Raw genomic sequence first — 21,539 nt, 5'->3', positions numbered from 1 at the left:
TTTTCGACGAATGCTACCCTCGTATTCACTTGTTTTCGACGAATCGAATGCTTTCTTTCACACAAATCTCAAAGAACTAATTCGATATTTCTTTTAACTCGAGAAGTAGAATGCTGGAAAGGTAGTCTGGTCTGCTTACGTTCTAAACTTATTACGCAGGGACTGTTGAAGGGTCCCATATTTGCAATACTTTTGACCAAACTTTTACATAGTGCTTCCATTAAATCAGAATATGAACATCCCCGCTTCTTGTGCCATAGATTAGCATCATTTGATTACAATGCCATCTTTGCCTCAGCTGGTCGATATAACTGAACACCCTGTTGATAAGAGGTGCTGTGCCAAAGTAGTATCTCCGCTGCCTCATAAATACGACAGCCTCTTTTGTCAAAGGCCTGTTTATTATTTTGCTTAGTGTAAACGGAAGTTTTAGTTAACCTTCGAATATAGAATACATCCTTCTTTAATTCTTCTCTTAGTACCGCAAGAACATGTATGTGCAGCTGACTTCTTCTACAGGTACGTTTCCGTTATTGGCTACAATAACTTGTGAACTCACCACTGCCTTGGACAAATTTAATTCACACAGACGTGTGAATGCCTCGGAGTCTTATGTGCCAGTCTTATTTAATGGCTTACCGGATGCTGGTGCCATGAAGAACTTCACATCTACCGTTGCTTACACCGATACCTTAAGTATTGATTTTGCTCCAACAGTTCTGACAAATTGCCGTATTTATTACATTTGCAACATCTTCGTACTTTATAAATGTGACGTACATAATTCTAGAAACCTTTCCTTTTAGACTTAGGAGTTACCAGAATGTCACCAGACGATTATTTTCAGCAAACCTTGTCGTTTTCTCCTTGCAGTCATTTTGCCTTAATCGAGTCTTCTGTGACTGGAATAATCGAATTTTTCAAACTCCTAATTATCTACTTGTGCTTGTGGGTAGTCCAGCGAGTGGAATGCAACCGACACATTCGTCTCTTAATTTGAAACACGATTCAGCTTGCTATAAGTACAAATAATCTTACACATAACAGAAATTTTGTGATCGTTTCGTTAGAAGTGTTCGTAACAGGCTTATCCTTCTTGAAAATTCAAAATTTTTCTAGACTTTTATCAGTACCTTGTGTTTTCCTTGTCTCTGCAGTATTCTGGACACGCACTTAAAAATTGACAGATGAACCGATAAAATTATGTTTACTCTTATGGTATGTACAAGAGTTCACAAAAATTTGAAAACACAGCGAGAAATGTATGCTTGAACATATACACTGATTAGCCAGAACAGAACAGAATGACAGCCTACCCAATAGCCGGAATGTCCATCTCTGTGGTAGGTCGCTGGAGGGAGTTGCCACCACATCTGCACACGCAAGTCACCTGATTCCCGTAAATTTTGGGAGGGGGTTGGGCGGGGAGCGATGAGCTCTGACGCCACGTTCAGTCACATCCCAGATGTGTTCGATCGGGTTCAGTTGACTGCGCGGCCCCTACCGCCGGAGGTTCGAGTCCTCCCTGTGGGCATGGATGCGTGTGTTGTTCTTAGCATAAGTCAGTTTAAGTAGTGCGTAAGTCTTTAAGTCTAGGGACGGACGATGACCTTATCAGAGGGGGGGGGGGGGTGGGAACGGGCAGCACATCAGTTGAAACTCGCCACTGTGTTCCTCGAACCACGCTATCACACTCCTGGCCTTGTGACATGGCGCATTATCTTGTTGAAAAATGCCAATACCATCGGGAAGCATTCATTCATTCATGTGTCCGGTCAGCATTTCCAGAAGATAGCAACTCCGATGGCCTTGTTGGTTCCCTCGATCAGGTCCTGTGTTGTGCAGGGTTGTTCAAGGTGCGGACGTATTAGCAGATGGGCCGGGTCTTGTGTTGTTCTGCAGTCGCAGGATGTATCTCCATCAGCTGGAAGAATGACCCATTTTCGCATGTTGCTCTTGCATAGAAGAACGTCCACCCTAAGACGATTGAGCAATCTCCAAATAGGGTAGGGCAAGTCGTTTCCTGGAGCTAGCTCTTCCTTTACAGGGATATTGGGTGGTAGCTTGCTCTTCCACCTGGTGATGCGGTTAGACTCTGGTGTTCCCTCTGGTGTTCCCTCTGGTGTTCCCTCTGGTGTTCCCTCTGGTGTTCCCTCTGGTGTTCCCTCTGGTGTTCCCTCTGGTGTTCCCTCTGGTGGTTGAGTCCTGGCGATGAAGCTCTTTCTCGACTTCAGTCGACGGACTACAGCCTGATTATCATGCAGTGGATGTCGGGGATCATAAGTTCGCTTATCCCTCTCTACATCAGCAATAACAGCCCTTTTAATAGTGGGGGGACCTATTCCAACAATCGGGTAGATTTTATCGACTGGATTTGGCTTCATACATCCTGACAAGATTCGGACGGTCCCATTGATTGCAATATCAACCTGTTTGGTGTGAATTTATGCACTCCACACAGGTGAAGCATACTCTGCAGCGGACACACACAAAGCAAGAGCCTAAACTCTCAGGAAGGGAGGACTTGCTCCCCAGACGGATGTGAGCTTCCTCAAGATGATCATCATGAAGGTGTGTACGTGGTCTGCAACCAGTGTACGATACACTTCGGCTGTCATGGTACCTTGTACGAGCTACTCTGGACCCATGGACGCCAATGTGAATGTTTCCGGAGCATAATGGAGCCGCCGTCAGCTTGTCTCCGTCGGCATGATGAAGAAGGTAGCGGGATTTGGGTGATCATGCAACGCTCTGCCACTATGGAAACGTCCAGTACCAATGGTCATGTGCCCATTTCAGTCGTAGCTGCCGATGTCGTGGTGTTAACACTGGCACATGCATGGGTCATTAGCTGCTGAGACCCATTGTTAGGAGTGTTCAGTTCACTGTGTGTTCGGCCACACTTGTACTCTGCCCAATATTAAAGTCTGATGTTAGCTCCGCCCCAGTTCGCCGCCGGTTCTGTTTTTCCAGTCTGCCCAGCCTACGACGTCCGACATCTGTAAAGAGAGGTGGCCGCCCAACCCCACGACGTCTGGTTTCACCTTGGTTTCGCCACGTGTTGAAGATACCACAGCACTCCTCGAACACCCGGCAAGTCGTGCCGAGCCTCTGGGCCATCACAGTTTGCCCTCGGTTAAACTCACATCGCGTGTTTCCCATTCTACGCAAGGACAGCACGCTCAGTGATACTACATGCACCGTGCGTGTGTCTGACTAGCAGTCATTCCTCGTCAGGCGATGCTGCTATCGTTTCAACGGGTTTATATCGACAGTAGGTCGGTGACATGATACTCTAGCTGATCAGTAGCTGTGTTCTAGAACGACAGGGTCCCTGTTCACATGGCTCGCATCGTCCAGGAATCGTTTTTTCAACACGAGGATGAACTGTCGCATCTCCCCTGTTCACCAGTCAGCAGATATCGGTATTGTTTACTCTCTGTAGTTTACTTTTTAGAGAGTGGCGTGTGATTGCTATACACATCCATCATAGTTACTTGCGCTTGCCACTATTTTGCAGAAATAATGGTGTAAGACTCTCTTGAAAGCCACACAGGACCAGTGTTTATCCATTCCAACACGAGTGAAAGCTTTCTTGAATGCCAACGATTTTCCTACGTCGTATTAGGCATTGTAATGTGTTTTAGGTTTGGTGTTTCTATATTTTCCCACACCCTATAGGTACGTATATGCAAGGGTGCCCATACTCGAGGAAAAGGGGGCGGGCCACGCCCCCGCCCCTCCCCACCTAGCTCTCAGTGAAAGGTAAGAATATATCCAGAATGAGATTTTCACTCTGCAGCGGAGTGTACGCTGATATGAAACTTCCTGGCAGATTAAAACTGTGTGCCCGACCGAGACTCGAACTCGGGACCTTTGCCTTTCGATGGCAAGTGCTCTACCAAGATGGTAGATAGTGTTACTAGTTATTTTTCTTTCAAGAAAATGCTTTAAAAGTCGGTATTACATAGGCTTTCAACAGGATGGGAACTGGAATGCTTTTTTATGGATCCCTACAAGTCGCCATTCGTCTTCCAAAATATTAAAAGTACTCCATACCTCCAGGTCAACCCCAACCCCCCCCCCCCTACCCACCCTCACCTCGCTTCTCCCCACAGACCATCGTATGGGCGCCGTTGCCGGCGTCTGCGTAGCATGTACACTGGTGTCCAAAATTAAAGCAACAAACCACTATTTCCCCGTCTTTTGTCTAATTTACAGTATAATCATACAAACTGTCAACAGATGTCCGTCCAATAGTTCAAAATGGTTCAAATGGCTCTGAGCACTATGGGACTTAACATCTGAAGTCATCAGTCCCCTAGAACGTAGAACTAATTAAACCTAACTAACCTAAGGACATCACACACATCCATGCCCGAGGCAGGATTCGAAGCTGCGACCGGAGCGGTCGCTCGGTTCCAGACTGAAGCGCCTAGAACCGCACGGCCACTCCGGCCGGCCTGTCCAATAGTGTTGTGCACGGAAGACGGTATTCTGGTCAAATGGAAACCATGCCAACGATGTTAGGGCACCGATCAAATGGGGTAGCGTTCTCGCGCAGTCCCACATCCGGAATCGCTGTGAGCACGGTCACGGACGGTGCAGTACGACACAGAGAAGACACCTATCAGACTCTCTGCGGTGTAGGGACATAGGAAGAACTGAAGCAGGACAGTCGCAAACTGATGTGGCCCCACGGCTTAACGTGAAGCTTTCTGTCGATTCTCGGATGTGGCGACAGTTTATAGGGAACGAAACTGTGTCCAGAAATGAGGGCAGGGCCGACCACGTGAGACATCAGAAAGAGAGGACTGTTATTTGGCTGTAAGGGCATAACAGTACCGCCTTAGTACCCTATGGCAACTGGCATCTGACCTCGCAGCATCCACTGGACGTGTTGTATTGATGAAAAGGTGTACAGAAAGCTTTGGCAGAGTGGTCTTTATTGTCAGAGATCTGCTGTATATGTACCTCTAACACGTCTTCACAGAAGGGAGCGTCCAGAGTGGAGTCGTCAACATACCACATGGGTGGTCTAACAGTGGGCCAATGTTCTTTCCACAGATGAGTCCTGATTTGCTCTGGAGAGTGATTCTCGACGGATTGCATGTGGTGGGAACGTGGAACCCGATTTCGGGACCCAAACATAGTGGAAAGGGATTGATATCGAGAAAGAGAAAGATCCCTAATGGTGTAAGGAGGGATTATGTTGACCACTCTAACACTTCATGAAATTGTACAGATGAAACGGCAAGGTTTATGCGGCCTCATGCGCGGATGTTACGAGGTGCTGTGGACCCAGACTTCGTACTGATGGACGATAATGCTCGACCTCACAGAACACGTGTGCTTGATGTTTTCTTGGCAACAGAATATATTGCACACGTGGCGTGGCCTGCTCGTCTTCCCGATTTATACCCCATAGAGAATGTCTGGGATGCAGTAGGGAGACGGGCAGCATCATGTCAGCATCACCAACCACTCTACAAGACTTGCGAGCAGCTCTGCAAGAAAAATGGGTGTTATTTCTTCATCATAAGATTGAGGACATCATTCATAGCATGCTAGTCGTTGTCAGGCCTGTATTTCTGCCAGAGGTCGTCACACGCATACTGAGCACGTTAACTAGCTGTCGAAATGTGTGCGCACATCCCTTAAATTGAAAAAAAAACGAACATTTTTGTCTATTTGTTGCGTGCTTGTTGCAGTTTACGTTCTTTATTTATGACATTGTTTCCACTTTACTATCACCTCCCCCCTGCGGGTCCGGGGTAAGAATAGGCCCGAGGTATTCCTGCCTGTCGTACGAGGCGACTAAAAGGAGTTTCAACCGTTTCGGCCTTCCATGTATGGTCCCCCTTGGGGTTTGACCTCCATTTTTCAAAATTCTACAGAAGTACGAGCCTTTTGGGGAAGGACACCTTACGTGGTGTACCACTGGTCCTAAGTGCACTAAGACCATGGCACTCAGCATTGCACCGGCGTTGTAACCATACCCACTATTCCTCAAATTGGGCCTAAACGCCTGATGGGTTGTCCAAGTTACGCCCATAGTGCGTCTCCATCTGCACCAGCGATCATGATGGACTTTCCATGGCACCAGAAATCCAGCACGGTAGCCAGCCCGTTGTGGTGGGGTCGTCATGTACCCTCTAGGTTGTAGCCCCCTGACAACACAGGGATCGTACTGCCGATACCTGAGCTGCACCCTCCCCACGTCGGCCAAGGAGTAGATGCCCGTCTCCTTGGGGCATCAGGACTCCCGGCAATGGTCATCCTGCCAGGTGGCCCTTGCTGTGGCTGGGTGGCGCCCGTGGGGAGAGGCCCTGGTCGGAGTGGGTGGTATCGGGGTGGACGTTTCGCAGATGAAACGTCAACACATATCAGGTCGCTCTGCGGCCGAGTCTTTCAAAAGAAAAGGTACCGTTTCTAGTTCTGGTTCTCCTGCCCTTTCCCCCTTGGCCACTCCATGGGAGGAGGGACAGGCCCGCCGGCTTGGGGCGAAGTACTTCCCCCGCTATTTGGTCTGTTCTCGAACCGATGGGGGGACATTCGCCACCTCCAAGCCCATGTTCTTTGTTCAGCACATTGAGGACATCTTCGGGGAACTTGAGGCTCTCAGCAAGATGCGTTTAGGGTCCGTTCTTATCAAGACCACCTCCGCCACACAGTCGGCGGCGCTCCAGGCGTGCGACCGCCTAGGGAACATCCCAGTATCCATTGTCCCACATCTGGCACTAAATAGGACGCAGGGGGTTATTTTTCATCGTGACCTCCTGCTACAATCTGATGAGGAGCTCAGGGCCAACCTGGAGCGCCGAGGCGTGCATTTCGTCCGGCGAGTCCAGCGCGGCCCCAAAGACCGTCGCATCGACACCGGGGCCTTTATCCTCGCCTTCGAGGGGGACGTTCTCCCGGAGAAGGTAAAGGTGATGTGCTACCGGTGTGACGTGCGGCCTTACGTCCCGCCTCCTATGCGCTGTTTTAGGTGTCTGCGCTTTGGGCACATGTCATCACGGTGTGAGGCTGAGCCCCTTTGTGGCGATTGTGGACGTCCTCTTCGTGAGGAACATACATGCACCCCACCACCTCGGTGCATTAATTGTCCTGGCGTCCACTCGCCTAGATCCTCAGACTGCCCCGCATATCAGAAGGAGAAGAAGGTACAAGAAATCAAAACTTTGGATCGGCTCTCTTATTCTGAGGCCAGGAAGAAGTATGACCGCCTCCATCCCGTGCCATTGACCACTTCGTTTGCCTCAGTTGTGTCCACTCCTTCCGCGGTATCCTCACCCCTATCCTGTCCCCCCTCTGCCTCCTCCACCCATCAGGGGGCTCTGCCTCCGCCTCCCAAATCCTTCCCTTCCAAATCCTCCTCCCCCATGGCCCCCACCCCCTCTGCCCCACCCTTCCTCCTCCTTCTCCCCCCACGCCACCTGAGAAGCGATCCTCTTCTCAGGCGTCCATCGGGGAAACGTTCCGGACCCCAGCTTCCGAGGTCCGGCGTTCCAAAACGGACCCCGCGCGTGAGGACCTTATTCGGGTCCAGCCCACCATCCCTGTGCCTCCTCGGCCTTCCAAGAAGGCCTCAAAGAAGAAGTCTCTATCCCCCTCTCCACCCCGGCGCGTTTCGTCTGACGCTCCATCCGTGAGTCGCTGCTCCCGGCCGTCCTCAGTTTCGCCGGGACGCTCTGCTGCCAGGCGCTCAGCTGGCCTTTCGTCGGCAAATGATGCTGCCCCTCCTACACCACCAGGGACAGCGGCCGCAGCTGGCGACGAGTCGATGGAACCGGATCCACCTCCCGTCGGTTGTAGCGTTGTTCCCTCGCAACCTGGCCCTCTGCGGCCGTCGAGGTGACCCGCGCTTCCCCCGTCTCGTTCCCCCAACTTTTTGACTAGCGATGGCGTTGTTTCATTGGAACATAAGAGGTATTCGATCTAATCGGGAGGAATTACAACTGCTCCTCCGCCTGCACTGTCCGCTCGTCCTTGGACTCCAGGAAACCAAGTTGCGCCCGACTGACCGTATTTCCTTTACCCACTATACCTCAGAGCGGTATGACCTCACCCCTGTGGACGGTATCCCAGCTCATGGTGGGGTCATGTTGCTCGTTCGGGACGATGTCTATTACCATCCCATCCCATTGACCACCTCACTCCAAGCAATAGCTGTCCGCATTACTCTTTCTGCTTTTACTTTTTCAGTTTGTACCATCTACACTCCACCGTCGTCTGCTGTTAGTCGGGCTGACATGATGCACCAGATCGTTCAGCTTCCCCCGCCGTTTTTATTGTTTGGCGACTTCAATGCCCATCATCCCCTTTGGGGCTCTCCTGCATCCTGTCAAAGAGGCTCACTCTTGGCGGATGTCTTCAACCATCTCAATCTTGTCTGCCTCAATACCGGCGCCCCGACTTTCCTCTCGGACTCTACTCATACCTACTCCCACTTGGACCTCTCGATCTGTTCTACCACTCTTGCCCGTCGGTTCGAGTGGTATGTCCTTTCTGACACCTATTCGAGCGACCACTTCCCCTGTGTCGTTCGTCTCCTGCACCACACCCCATCCCCACGTCCTTCGAGCTGGAACATACTGAAAGCTGACTGGGGACTTTACTCCTCCCTGGCGACCTTTCCGGACCACGATTTTCCCAGTTGTGACAGTCAGGTCGAATACCTCACGGCTGTTATCATCAATGCTGCCGAACGTTCCATTCCTCGTACTACTTCTTCTTCACGTCGCGTTTCCGTCCCCTGGTGGAACGAGGCTTGTAGGGACGCTATCCGTGCTCGACGACGTGCTTTACGCACCTTTCGCCGCATCCTACGTTGGCGAATTGTATTGAATACAAACGACTCCGAGCGCAATGCCGTAGAGTCATCAAAGACAGCAAAAAAGCTTGTTGGGCCTCTTTCACCAGCTCCTTTAACGGTTTTACTCCCTCTTCCGTCGTTTGGGGTAGCCTGCGCCGGCTGTCTGGCATTCAGGCCCACTCCTCGGTACCTGGCCTGACCTCAGGTAATGCGGTCCTTGTTGATCCTGTGGCTGTCTCCAACGCCTTTGGCCGCTTTTTCGCGGAGGTTTCAAGCTCCGCCCATTACCATCCTGCCTTCCTTCCCAGGAAAGAGGCAGAAGAGGCTCGGCGACCTTCCTTCCACTCGCTGAATCTGGAAACTTATAATGCCCCCTTTACTGTGCGGGAACTCGAACGTGCACTTGCCCTGTCCCGGTCCTCTGCTCCGGGGCCAGATGCCATTCACGTTCAGATGCTGGCACACCTTTCTCCGGCGGGCAAAAGCTTCCTTCTTCGTACCTACAATCGCGTCTGGACCGAAGGTCAAGTCCCCATGCGTTGGCGTGACGCCGTTGTTGTTCCTATACCCAAACCCGGGAAGGATAGACACCTTCCTTCTAGTTACCGCCCCATTTCTCTTACAAGCTGTGTCTGTAAGGTGATGGAGCGCATGGTTAATGCTCGGTTAGTCTGGATTCTTGAATCTCGACGGCTACTTACTAATGTCCAGTGCGGCTTTCGTCGCCGCCGCTCCGCTGTTGACCACCTTGTGACCTGGTCGACATGCATCATGAACAACTTTTTGCGAAGGCGCCAAACGGTAGCCGTGTTCTTCGACTTGGAGAAGGCTTATGACACCTGTTGGAGAGGAGGTATCCTCCGCACTATGCACAGGTGGGGCCTACGCGGTCGCCTGCCCCTTTTTATTGATTCCTTTTTAACGGATCGAAAGTTTAGGGTACGTGTGGGTTCCGTATTGTCCGACGTCTTCCTCCAGGAGAACGGAGTGCCTCAGGGCTCCGTCTTGAGCGTAGCCCTTTTTGCCATCGCGATCAATCCAATTATGGATTGCATTCCACCTAATGTCTCCGGCTCTCTCTTTGTCGATGACTTCGCGATCTACTGCAGTGCCCAGAGAACATGCCTCCTGGAGCGCTGCCTTCAGCGTTGTCTAGACAGCCTCTACTCATGGAGCGTGGGAAATGGCTTCCAGTTCTCTGAAGAAAAGACGGTTTGTATCAACTTTTGGCGATATAAAGCGTTCCTTCCGCCATCCTTACATCTCGGTCCCGTTGTTCTCCCATTCGTGGACACAACTAAGTTTCTAGGGCTCACATTGGACAGGAAACTGTGTTGGTCTCCACATGTCTCTTATTTGGCGGCCCGTTGTACACGTTCCCTTAATGTCCTCAGAGTTCTTAGCGGTTCATCTTGGGGAGCGGATCGCACTGTCCTGCTTCGCTTGTATCGGTCCATAGTCCGATCGAAGCTGGATTATGGGAGCTTCGTCTACTCGTCCGCTCGGCCATCCCTCTTACGCCGGCTCAACTCCATCCACCATCGGGGGATACGTCTTGCGACCGGAGCCTTCTACACTAGTCCTGTCGAGAGTCTTTATGCTGAAGCTGCCGAGTTACCATTGACCTACCGGCGCGACGTACTGCTGTGTCGGTATGCCTGCCGGCTGTCGTCTATGCTCGACCACCCCTCTTACAAGTCCTTCTTCGCCAATTCTCTCGACCGTCAGTACGGGTTGTATGTGTCTGCCCTGCTGCCCCCCGGAGTCCGCTTCCGTCGCCTGCTTCGACAATTGGATTTTGCCCTCCCTACCACCTTCATGGAGAGTGAGAGCCCGACACCACCTTGGCTCCAGGCTCCGGCTCATATTTATCTCGACCTCAGCTCACTCCCGAAGGAGGGTACTCCGGCTGCAGTGTATTGCTCACGGTTTGTCGAACTTCGTGCTCGACTTGCCGGTCACGCCTTTATTTACACCGATGGCTCCAAAACTGACGATGGTGTCGGCTGTGCCTTTGTCGTCGGGGCCGCCACCTTTAAATACCGGCTCCTCGACCAATGTTCCAGCTTTACGGCCGAGCTTTTTGCTCTCCATCAGGCCGTTCAGTATGCCCGCCGCCACCGCCATTCATCATATGTACTCTGCTCTGACTCACTCAGTGCTCTTCAGAGCCTTGGAGCTCCCTATCCGGTCCATCCCTTGATTCAACGGATACAGCAGTCCCTCCATTCTTTCGCTGATAATGGTGGTTCTGTCAGCTTTCTGTGGGTTCCCGGACATGTAGGAGTGCCTGGGAATGAGGCTGCGGATGCTGCAGCCAAGGCTGCAGTCCTCCTGCCTCGGCCAGCCTCCCATCGTGTCCCGTCATCTGACGTTAGTGGGGATGTATGTAAGAGGCTTGTGTCGTTGTGGTGGGATGCTTGGTCATCCCTCCAAGGAAACAAGCTCCGGGCAGTAAAACCGCTCCCAACTGCTTGGACATCATCCTCCCGACCATCTCGGCGCGAGGAGGTCCTTCTGACCAGGTTGCGGATTGGGCATTGCCGGTTTAGCCACCGCTACCTGCTCTCCGGTGACCCAGCCCCGCAGTGCCCTTGTGGTCAGGCATTAACAGTGCACCATGTTTTATTGTCGTGTCCCCGTTTTAGTCAATTTCGTGTTGTCCTGTCCCTGCCATCTACTTTACCGGATGTTTTAGCTGATGACGCTCGAGCAGCTGCTCGCTGGTGTCCCCCCCATCCCCTTGAGTTTTACCAGATTCCATGTGCTCTAACAACAGTGACTATCACCTATTTATACCGTTTTCTGGCAAAATAAATGCAACCTTGCAAAATTTCCGTCTGTTGCTATAATTTTGGAAACCAATGTACATTATCCCATTTTAGCCGGTGTTGTCACGTTGTTTTTGTCAATAAAGGCTTCTTTCTAGGTCTAGGGCAATCTAGCTTCCAGCAGTCTGTTTCTAACAGCTTTACTGGTTACCGAGACGTCACAAATTTCTTCCCCGCCTCGCTTTAATTCAGTTGATGACAGGTGACACTCCACGAGAGAAAGTCTTTTCAGTATCCTATCTTCTTTGACATTAGATGCCCTACTTCTACATTCAGTAAATTGGAAATTGTAAACTGATGAGTACCTATTTCAGAGGATATCTCTTGTGCTGAGACTAAATGACGCATAAACGAGTGTAGCAGCTTTCTTCTTTGGCGCTAATTCCTCTGATCTGTCCATCTTTTCACTTCACTGTGTCAACGTCCGCCCCCCCCCCCCCCCAGGGGGTCCACAACTCTTTTGTGGATACGTGCGTAGCGAGCACGGGACCCCGAGCTAATGTGGCCTTCCTTCCTTTCCGGGCTGCATACCTTCCCATTCCGCATCCTTCCCCATCCCTATCTTCGCCCCTCCTCCCCTCACCTCTGGCTCTTTCCTTCCCTTTCTCCCCATCTGGGAGTATGGTTTGTGCCTACGTCCGGAGACGGACGCTCGTAAATGTACTGCATTTTTTGCCTTCCTTGCTTTTATGTCTTCTTCCTTCCTTTGTCCTTCTCTGTCTTCTTCCTTCCTCTGTCCTTCTTTTTTCCTTACCTCTTCTCTTTCCCTTTTCTCCGCTGCGGCGTTTGAGACCTCTCTTCCTTCCTTTCCCTTTCTCTTTCTTCCTCCCTGTGCGTGTCTGAAGGCCGACCCACGCCCTTCGTGCGTAGCCGGTGACGGGGTAACGCGTAATTCCCCGCCCCGGGTAGACAGGTAGGACACGTACGTACCCCCTGGTAACGGCCAGGCCCAGGGAGGGGTGATTACCCGAGCTGATACCTTCCGAAAATGCCGATTGGTCCCTCCGTCCGTTTGTCGGGAGGTGTGACCTGAGGTGTGAACAATCACCTAAGGCGGGAGTGCCCTCAGAGAGGGCCCCCACAAGGGAGGAGCGCGCCATCGGAGACGCTGGTAATCATGGGGGATTCTTCCGCAATGGTTTCCTCACCTTCCACTAAGTCTGCTCACAAACGTAAGTATACTGAGTCTCAGCCATAGACGATTCTTCCATCGTTGCCACAGTTCCTTGTTGTTTCTCGGTCTGATGAAGGTCACGACTTCTCCACGGTCAACCCTTTCATTATTCAGAAAGGTGTCGACGCAATAGCAGGTCCTGTAAAGTCTTGTTCCAGATTACGGAATGGCACCCTGTTGTTAGAAACACACAGTGCCCTCCAGGCACAAAAATTGCTGCGTACTTCTCTGCTCCACACCTTCCCTGTCCGGGTGGAACCGCACCGTACCTTAAATTCCTCGCGTGGAGTCGTTTATGCACGCTCCCTCGATGGATTGTCTGACGAAGAAATTCAGCACTATCTGTCTGACCAGGGCGTAACGGCAGTTCATAGAGTAATGAAACGGGTTGACACGAACATCATTCCAACCCGCACTGTCTTCTTGACATTTGACACAGTTCAACTCCCATCGAAAATCAAGGCAGGCTATGAGATAATTTCCGTTCGCCCTTACGTCCCAAACTCTACGCGTTGCTATCGATGTCAGCGGTTCAATCACACCAGCCAGTCCTGTTCCAATCCAGCCAAATGTGTAACGTGTGGCAAGGATGCCCATGAGGGTGCTTGTCCACCTCCATCCCCTCGCTGCATCAACTGTATGGGTGACCACGCAGCTTCCTCTCGAGATTGCCCCGTTTTTAAGGACGAGAAGCTCATCCAGGAAATAAGAGTGAAGGAAAAGGTGTCGACCTTTGCTGCTTGAAAATTATTCGCGAGTCGCAAGCGCACCGTGCCTCAGACAGGAAAATACAGCGCTGTCCTTGCTTCTCCTCGGCCAACAAAGGAGGCGGCCACGCAGACTTGCGACCTCACCTTTAGTACCACGGTCGTCAGATCGGCCAGCGCAAAGATCGCTCGATCAACCTCACCACTTTCGCCTGCCCACTCTATGGCTCACCCTTCGTCGGGTTCTGCTACATCTCGAGCCCAAAAGTCGGACGCCAAGTCTTCGAAAAAAGAGCATACTCGTGAAGAGTTTTTACGTACCGCAACTTCACAACCATCGGTTCCTTCTTCATCTAAACCACATTCTTCCAAGAAGGCTACAAAGAAACCCAGTTCCTCTCCTCCGCCAAGGCGTGCCCCCTCTACAGCACCACTTGGCAGAAATCGCCCTCGGCCATCTTCTGTGTCGCCGAGGCGCACTGCTGGTGGCCGGTCAACCGGCCGATCGCTGGTGGCAGGAGCTGCTCCTGACCAACCAATGGATCAGGATCTTCTGCCTTCGGCTGACTGCCATTCCATGCTGTCGGTCGCTAGCTCCGAGCAGTCCTTGAGTTGACAGCAACTTTGGTCACAGTCCTCCAATTTCTGTTCACCCCATGTCCATTATCCACTGGAATATCCGCGGCATTCGAGCCAATAGGGATGAATTGTCGATACTCTTAAGATCCTACTCGCCGGTCATCTTCTGTCTTCAGGAAACGAAGCTGCGTCCCCATGACCGCTTTGTTCTCCCTCATTTTCAGTCCGTCCGATATGATCTCCCCTCTGTTGAAGGCTCTCCATCCCATGGAGGACTCATGATTCTTCTCCATGATACTCTCCATTATCACCCAATCCCCTTAAACAGTTCCTTCCAAGCTGTCGCCGTCCGTCTTTCCCTTTCCGGATACACGCTCTCTCTTTGTACTGTATACATTCCATCGTCCACACCAATGGCACGAGCTGATCTCCTTCATCTTCTTGGTCAGCTTCCACCCCCCTATTTGCTGGTTGGGGACTTCAATGCCCACCACCCGCTTTGGGGATCTCCACATCCTTGTCCACGTGGCTCCATATTGCTAGACGTCTTCCACCAAGCGGATCTCGTTTGCCTCAACACTGGGGTCCCCACATTTTTGTCTGCCTCCACGACAACCTTATCTCATTTGGACCTTGTGGTCGGTACAGTTCCGCTAGCTCGGCGCTTCGAATGGTTCGCCCTTGATGATACACACTCGAGTGACCACTTTCCATGTGTCCTCAGACTGCAGCCTCAACTGCCATATATGCGCCCGCGACGCTGGAAGTTTGCCCACGCCGATTGGACACTTTTTTCGTCTCTCGCGACATTCGATGACCGTCGCTTTCCCAGCGTCGACGATGAGGTCACACATATTACCGACGTTATCCTTACAGCTGCGGAACGTTCAATACCACGCACCTCCGAATTGCCCCGGCGCCCCCCAGTTCCTTGGTGGAACGAGGCATGCCGTGATGCAATACGTGAGCGGCGACGTGCTCTTCGCATTTTCCGTCACCATCCTACTTTGGCCAACTGTATCCGCTATAAGCAGCTCCGTGCGCGATGCCGTCGCGTCATCCGCGATAGCAAGAAGGCAAGCTGGAAATTCTTTATTAGCTCATTTAACACCTTCACTCCCTCCTCGGAAGTTTGGAGTCGGCTTCGACGGTTCTCAGGCGCGCCTAGCTTCTCCCCGGTCTCTGGGCTCACTGTTGCGCATGATACCTTAGTGGACCCCGTCGCAATTTCTAACACGTTGGGTCAGCACTTTGCTGAGATTTCGAGCTCTTCAAATTACCCGCCAGCGTTTCTCCCGAAGAAACGTGCAGCGGAAGTGCGACCTCTTGCTTTCTCCTCTCAAAATCACGAAAGCTACAATACTGTTTTCTCCATGCGGGAACTCCAACATGCCCTCTCATCTTCTCGCTCCTCCGCCCCGGGACCGGATGGTATCCATGTCCAAATGTTGCTGCATTTATCAACCCCTAGTCTGCGTTACCTCCTTCGCCTTTATAATCGAATTTGGACCGACAGTACCTTTCCCAAACGGTGGCGGGAAGCTATTGTCGTTCCTGTTCCGAAACCTGGAAAGGACAAACATCTCCCCTCTAGCTATCGCCCCATTTCTCTCACAAGTAGTGTCTGTAAGGTTTTGGAGCGTATGGTGAATTACCGTTTAGCTTGGTGGCTGGAATCCCGCAGTCTTTTAACACCAGCCCAATGCGGATTCCGGAAGCATCGTTCTGCAGTTGACCATCTTGTTGCTCTCTCCACTTATATCATGAACAATTTTCTCCGGAAACGCCAAACGGTAGCAATATTTTTCGATCTGGAGAGAGCATACGATACCTGTTGGAGGACAGGCATCCTCCGCACACTGTTCTCTTGGGGCTTTCGAGGCCGGCTGCCCCTTTTTCTTCGCGAATTTATGGCAGAGCGCACTTTTAGGGTGCGGGTGAACACTACTCTCTCCCGTACTTTCTCCCAAGAAAACGGGGTACCCCAGGGATCCGTGCTGAGTGTTGTACTGTTTGCCATCGCCATAAATCCAATTATGGATTGTCTCCTTCCTGATGTCTCGGGCTCCCTCTTTGTGGACGATTTTGCGATCTACTACAGCTCTCAACGGACCAGCCTTCTTGAACGACGTCCTCAAGGATGTCTCGATCGCCTCCACTCGTGGAGCATCGAAACCGGCTTCCGTTTCTCACCCAGTAAGACCGTTTGTGTCAATTTTTGGCGACGTAAGGAGTTTCTTCCGCCCTCCTTACATCTAGGTCCTGTCAACCTTCCGTTTTCAGACGTCGCTAAATTCTTGGGTCTTATGTTTGACAGAAAACTGTGCTGGTCCTCCCACGTCTTCTATCTTTCGGCTCGCTGTCTGCGATCGCTTAACACCCTCCGTGTCCTGAATGGTACCTCCTGGGGAGCGGACCGAGTGGTCCTTCTCCGCCTCTATCGCGCCTTAGTGCGCTCAAAATTGGATTACGGAAGCATAGTCTACTCCTCTGCTCGGCCGTCTATTCTTCGGCGTCTCGACTCTATCCACCACCGTGGATTACGTTTAGTGTCTGGAGCTTTTTACACTAGCCCTGTGGAAAGCCTTTATGCTGAGACTGCTGAACCTCCGCTGTCCAATCGGCGAGCAGTCCTCCTGAGTCGTTATGCTAGCCATCTGTCTTCCATGCCTGCTAATCCAGCCCATGACCTTTTTTTCGACGCCTCCTTTGATGTAGGGTATGCAGGCCGCTCCTCCTCCCTACTACCCCCGGGAGTCCGCTTCCGTCAATTGCTCGATTCTCTTTCCTGCCGCTTTCCGAAAACCTTTTTGACAACTTGGGGTACAGCACCGCCTTGGCTCCGTCCCCGGATCTGCCTGCTCCGTGACCTTTGTCAATTTCCCAAGGATGGTACCCCTACACTTGTTTATCGTCGGGCATTTGCTGCTCTCTGTGCACAAATGACGGACGCCACGTTTATTTACACCGACGGCTCGAAAACATCATTAGGTGTAGGGAGTGCCTATATTGCTGGCGACACCCCAAATCGCTTTCGACTTCCCGACCAGTGTTCGGTTTATCCTGCGGAGCTTTACGCTGTTCTCCAGGCTGTCCACTACATCCGCCGCCATCAGCGGATACAGTACGTTATCTGCTCAGATTCTCTCAGCTCTCTCCTCAGTCTCCAAGCTCTTTACCCTGTGCACCCTCTGGTCCACCGGATTCAGGACTGTCTGCGCTTGCTCCACCTGGGGGGCGTCTCGGTGGCGTTCCTCTGGCTCCCGGGACACGCTGGTATCTGTGGGAATGAGGCGGCCGATATAGCGGCCAAGGCTGCAGTCTCTCTTCCTCGGCCAGCTATTCAGTCGCTTCCCTTCACCGATCTACTTGCTCATTTATGGCATGCGCATTGGTCAACACTTCCCCGTAATAAATTGCGGGAAGTGAAAGCCCTTCCTTGCGCTTGGACTTCTTCCTCCCGAACGCGTCGTCGGGAGGAGGTAATTTTAGCTCGACTCCGGATAGGGCACTGTCTTTTTAGCCATAGACATCTTTTAAGCGGTGATCCTCCTCCACTCTGTCCCCACTGCTCTCAGCCGTGGACGGTCAGACACCTTTTAATTGAATGCCCCTATTTTAATCCGTTACGTTCCCGTCTACAGCTATCGCCTGATCTATCGTCGATTTTAGCAGATGACACGCGCTCAGCCGACCGCGTTCTCCAGTTTATTAGTGACAGTGAAATGACGTCAGTCATTTGAAGTTTTTTTTTGGGGACAACCACCCCCTGTCTGTACTGGATTTTTAAGCATTCTTTCTACTTTTAGTTTCTCCAATTTTATGGGTTTGTTTCCATTGCTGCTGGTTTTCAATTTCGATTTTTTACTGTCTTAAGTCACGGGCTGGGCGCTAATGACCATAGAAGTTTTGCGCCCTAAAACCACAAAAAAAAAAAAAAAAACGTCCGCCCCCGGTAGCTGCGTGGTCAGCGCGACAGAATGTCAATCCTAAGGGCTCGGGTTCGATTCCCGGCTGGTTCGGAGATTTTCTCCGCTCAGGAATTGGGTGTTGTCCTAATCACCATCATTTCATCCCCATTGACGCGCAAGTCGCCGAAGTAGCGTCAAATTGAAAGACTTGCACCGGCGAACGGTCTACCCGACGGGAGGCCCTAGTCACACGACATTAGTACTGTGTCAACGCAAGATGACTGCATGAACACACCTTGATTGTAAATGACAATAGTGACAGTAAGGAGTTGGAAAAAATGTGACAAGAAGTGAAACAATAAAGATATGTTACCGACGATTTAACAACGGACTGGTATGGAGTAATAATTGGTGATACAATAAATAATTCTCCCATTGCATGCATGTTTTGCTGACTGGGAAAAGGTTTTTGACAGAGCTGATTTTATAATCCTCCTGAAGACGTTAAAAGGTGTTGGTGTAGACGGAAAGGACAGAATAATGATAAAAAGGTAATAGTAAGGCTTAGGGATTATGAAATAGATCAGATGGGTATTGGAAGAACGATTCGACAAGGATTTGTTTTATTTGGCACTATTGCTTTTCAGTGTACCTGCTAAAAAATGACCTTCAAATATGCAGGTGGCCAAGCAATGTTGGCTGAATTAAAGGAAGAACTGCAGTTTATGATGGCTATGGTTGTAAAAAGGAAAGGGTGTGTACGGAGAATAAATGTAGGAAAGACAGAAATAACGAGAATCGGCAAGATATCAGTAGGAAAAAAAGATTCCGGAACACACACAATCGTCTAACTACTTAGCAAGGTTGGTGACAAAAACTGAAAACAGTGTGAGGGTAATAAGAGTGTCTGCGGATAAGAGAACTTTTGAAAAGATAAAAGTTTGTTGTCATCGAAAAGAATTCAGATAGAACAAAAAAAAGATATTCGCCGAGTGGTTTGCCTACAGTGTATTATCATATGGGTCAGTCAAGATCAATGGGGCCGGCCGCGGTGGTCTAGCGGTTCTAGGCGCTCAGTCCGGAACCGCGCGACTGCTACGGTCGCAGGTTCGAATCCTGCCTCGTGCATGGATGTGTGTGATGTCCTTAGGTTAGTTAGGTTTAAGTAGTTCTAAGTTCTAGGGGACTCATGACCGCAGAAGTTAAGTCCCATAGTGCTCAGAGCCATTTTTTGAAGATCAATGGGGAAAAATACTCGATTAGCTTTGAAATGTGTTTGTGGAGAAAAATGCTTATAGTGAAATGGACGTAAGGAATGATGTATGAAGATACACTGTTACGAAGAGAAGATCAAAGGAATCTGGTGGAAATGATAACGAGGAAAATATCTTGCCTGGGACATAGGCCTACACTCAAGCGCCAAAGAACAACCGACACCCCCCCTGCGGTTCCGGGGATTAGAATAGGCCCGAGGTATTCCTGCCTGTCGTAAGAGGCGACTAAAAGGAGTCCATCCCCCTCACGGGGGTAGTTAGCGCCTGCGTCCGGAGACGGACGGTTCCACGACCTATAATTGTGGTCTTTTTGGTTTTTCACTTCTCGTTTCTTCCTTCCTTTTGTTGGTTGCTTTCTTTGCTCTTCTCCACCTCACTGTCTCCCTTACTCTTCCCCTTGACTTTCCCTTGACTTCTCCTTGCTTTCTCATTGCCTTCTTCTCCTTGCCTTCTCATTGCCTTCTTCTCCTTGCCTTCTCATTGCCTTCTTCTCCTTGCCTTCTCATTGCCTTCTTCTCCTTGCCTTCTCATTGCCTTCTTCTCCTTGCCTTCTCATTGCCTTCTTCTCCTTGCCTTCTCTGGTCTCCGCCTCGGCGTTTGAGACAGTCTGTCCTCTTTCTCCCTCTCTCTCTTCTTTTTCCTCTTCTTCCTTCCTCCCTGTGCGTGCCTGAAGGCCGACCCACGCGTTCGCACACGTAGCCGGTGATGGGGTAACGCGTAATTCCCCGCCCTGGGTAGACATGTAAGGCACGCGCGTACCCCCTGGTAAAGGCCAGGCCCGGGGAGGGGTGATTGCCTGAGCTGATACCTTCTGACCATGCCGATTGGTCCCTCCGTCTGTTTCTCGGGAGGTGTGACCTGAGGTGTAAACATTCACCTAAGGCGGGAGTGCCCTCTGAGAGGGTCCCCACAAGGAAGGAGCGCGCCATCGGAGACGCTGGCAATCATGGGGGATTCCTCCGCAATGGATTCTACTCCATCTCTTTCGACTTCTGCCCAAAAACGGAAACGTGACCAGCCACCAGTGACAAAAGTACTACCGCCTGCCCCACAGTTCCTCGTCGTTTCTCGATCTGAGGACGGAAAGGATTTTTCCTCTGTCAACCCTTTCGTTATCCAGAAGGGTGTAAATGCCATAGCCGGATCTGTCAAATCTTGTACCAGGTTGCGTAACGGTACCTTATTACTAGAAACTGAGAGTGCCTTTCAGGCACAAAAACTGCTTCGGGCCACACTCCTGTACACGTTCCCTGTCCGGGTGGAGGCCCACCGAACTTTGAATTCGTCTCGTGGTGTAGTCTATACTAGCTCCCTCGACGGATTGACTGACGAGGAGCTTCAATCTTTCCTCGCTGAGCAGGGCGTGACGGCTGTCCATAGGGTCATGAAAAAGGTCAACGATGACCTTGTACTGACCCGGACACTTTTCTTGACCTTCGATAGTGTTAAGCTGCCATCGCGCATCAAGGCGGGCTACGAGGTTATTTCTGTTCGCCCCTATGTCCCGACACCTACGCGCTGCTACCAGTGTCAGCGTTTCAATCACACTCGACAGTCTTGTTCCAATGCGGCTAAATGTGTCACTTGTGGCAGGGATGCCCATGAGGGTGACTGTCCACCTCCGTCTCCTCGTTGTGTGAACTGTCAGGGTGACCATGCCGCATCCTCCCGCGACTGTCCTGTCTATAAGGAAGAACGCTGTATCCAAGAAATTCGGGTCAAAGAGAAAGTGTCCACCTCGGCTGCTCGCAAGCTATTGGCTAGTAGGAAGCCCGCGCTGCTCCCAGCGGGGAAATACAGTACTGTCCTCGCCTCTCCTCGGACTACCAGGGAGGTAGCAACCCAGACATGCGATCTGACCTTCAGCACCACGGTCGTCCGTTCGGCCAGTGCTAAGATCGCGCGGTCGACGTCTCCTCTTCCTCCCATCACCCCACAGACACCAGCCCCTTCATCAGCTTCTGCTAAGACGAAGACCCCGAAGTCAGATGCACGGGCCTTCAAGAAGGAACCATCCCGTGCAGACTTCCTACGTACCTCGACCTCCCAGCCTTCGACCGGTACTTCCACCAAACGTCCTTCCAAGAAGGCTCATAGGAAGCACAGTTCTCCTTCTCCGCCACGGCGCATTTATTCTCCTGCGCCACCCAGCGGTTGCCGCCCCAGGCCGTCATCCGTTTCGCCTGGCCGCACCGCTGGTAGCCGTACATCTGGCCGTTCACCGGCGGAGGAAGCTCCCCCTCCC

The sequence above is a fragment of the Schistocerca cancellata genome, chromosome 4, assembly GCF_023864275.1.
Source record: "Schistocerca cancellata isolate TAMUIC-IGC-003103 chromosome 4, iqSchCanc2.1, whole genome shotgun sequence".
Lineage (NCBI taxonomy): Eukaryota > Metazoa > Arthropoda > Insecta > Orthoptera > Acrididae > Schistocerca > Schistocerca cancellata.
Note: the sequence above shows the minus strand (reverse complement) of the source record.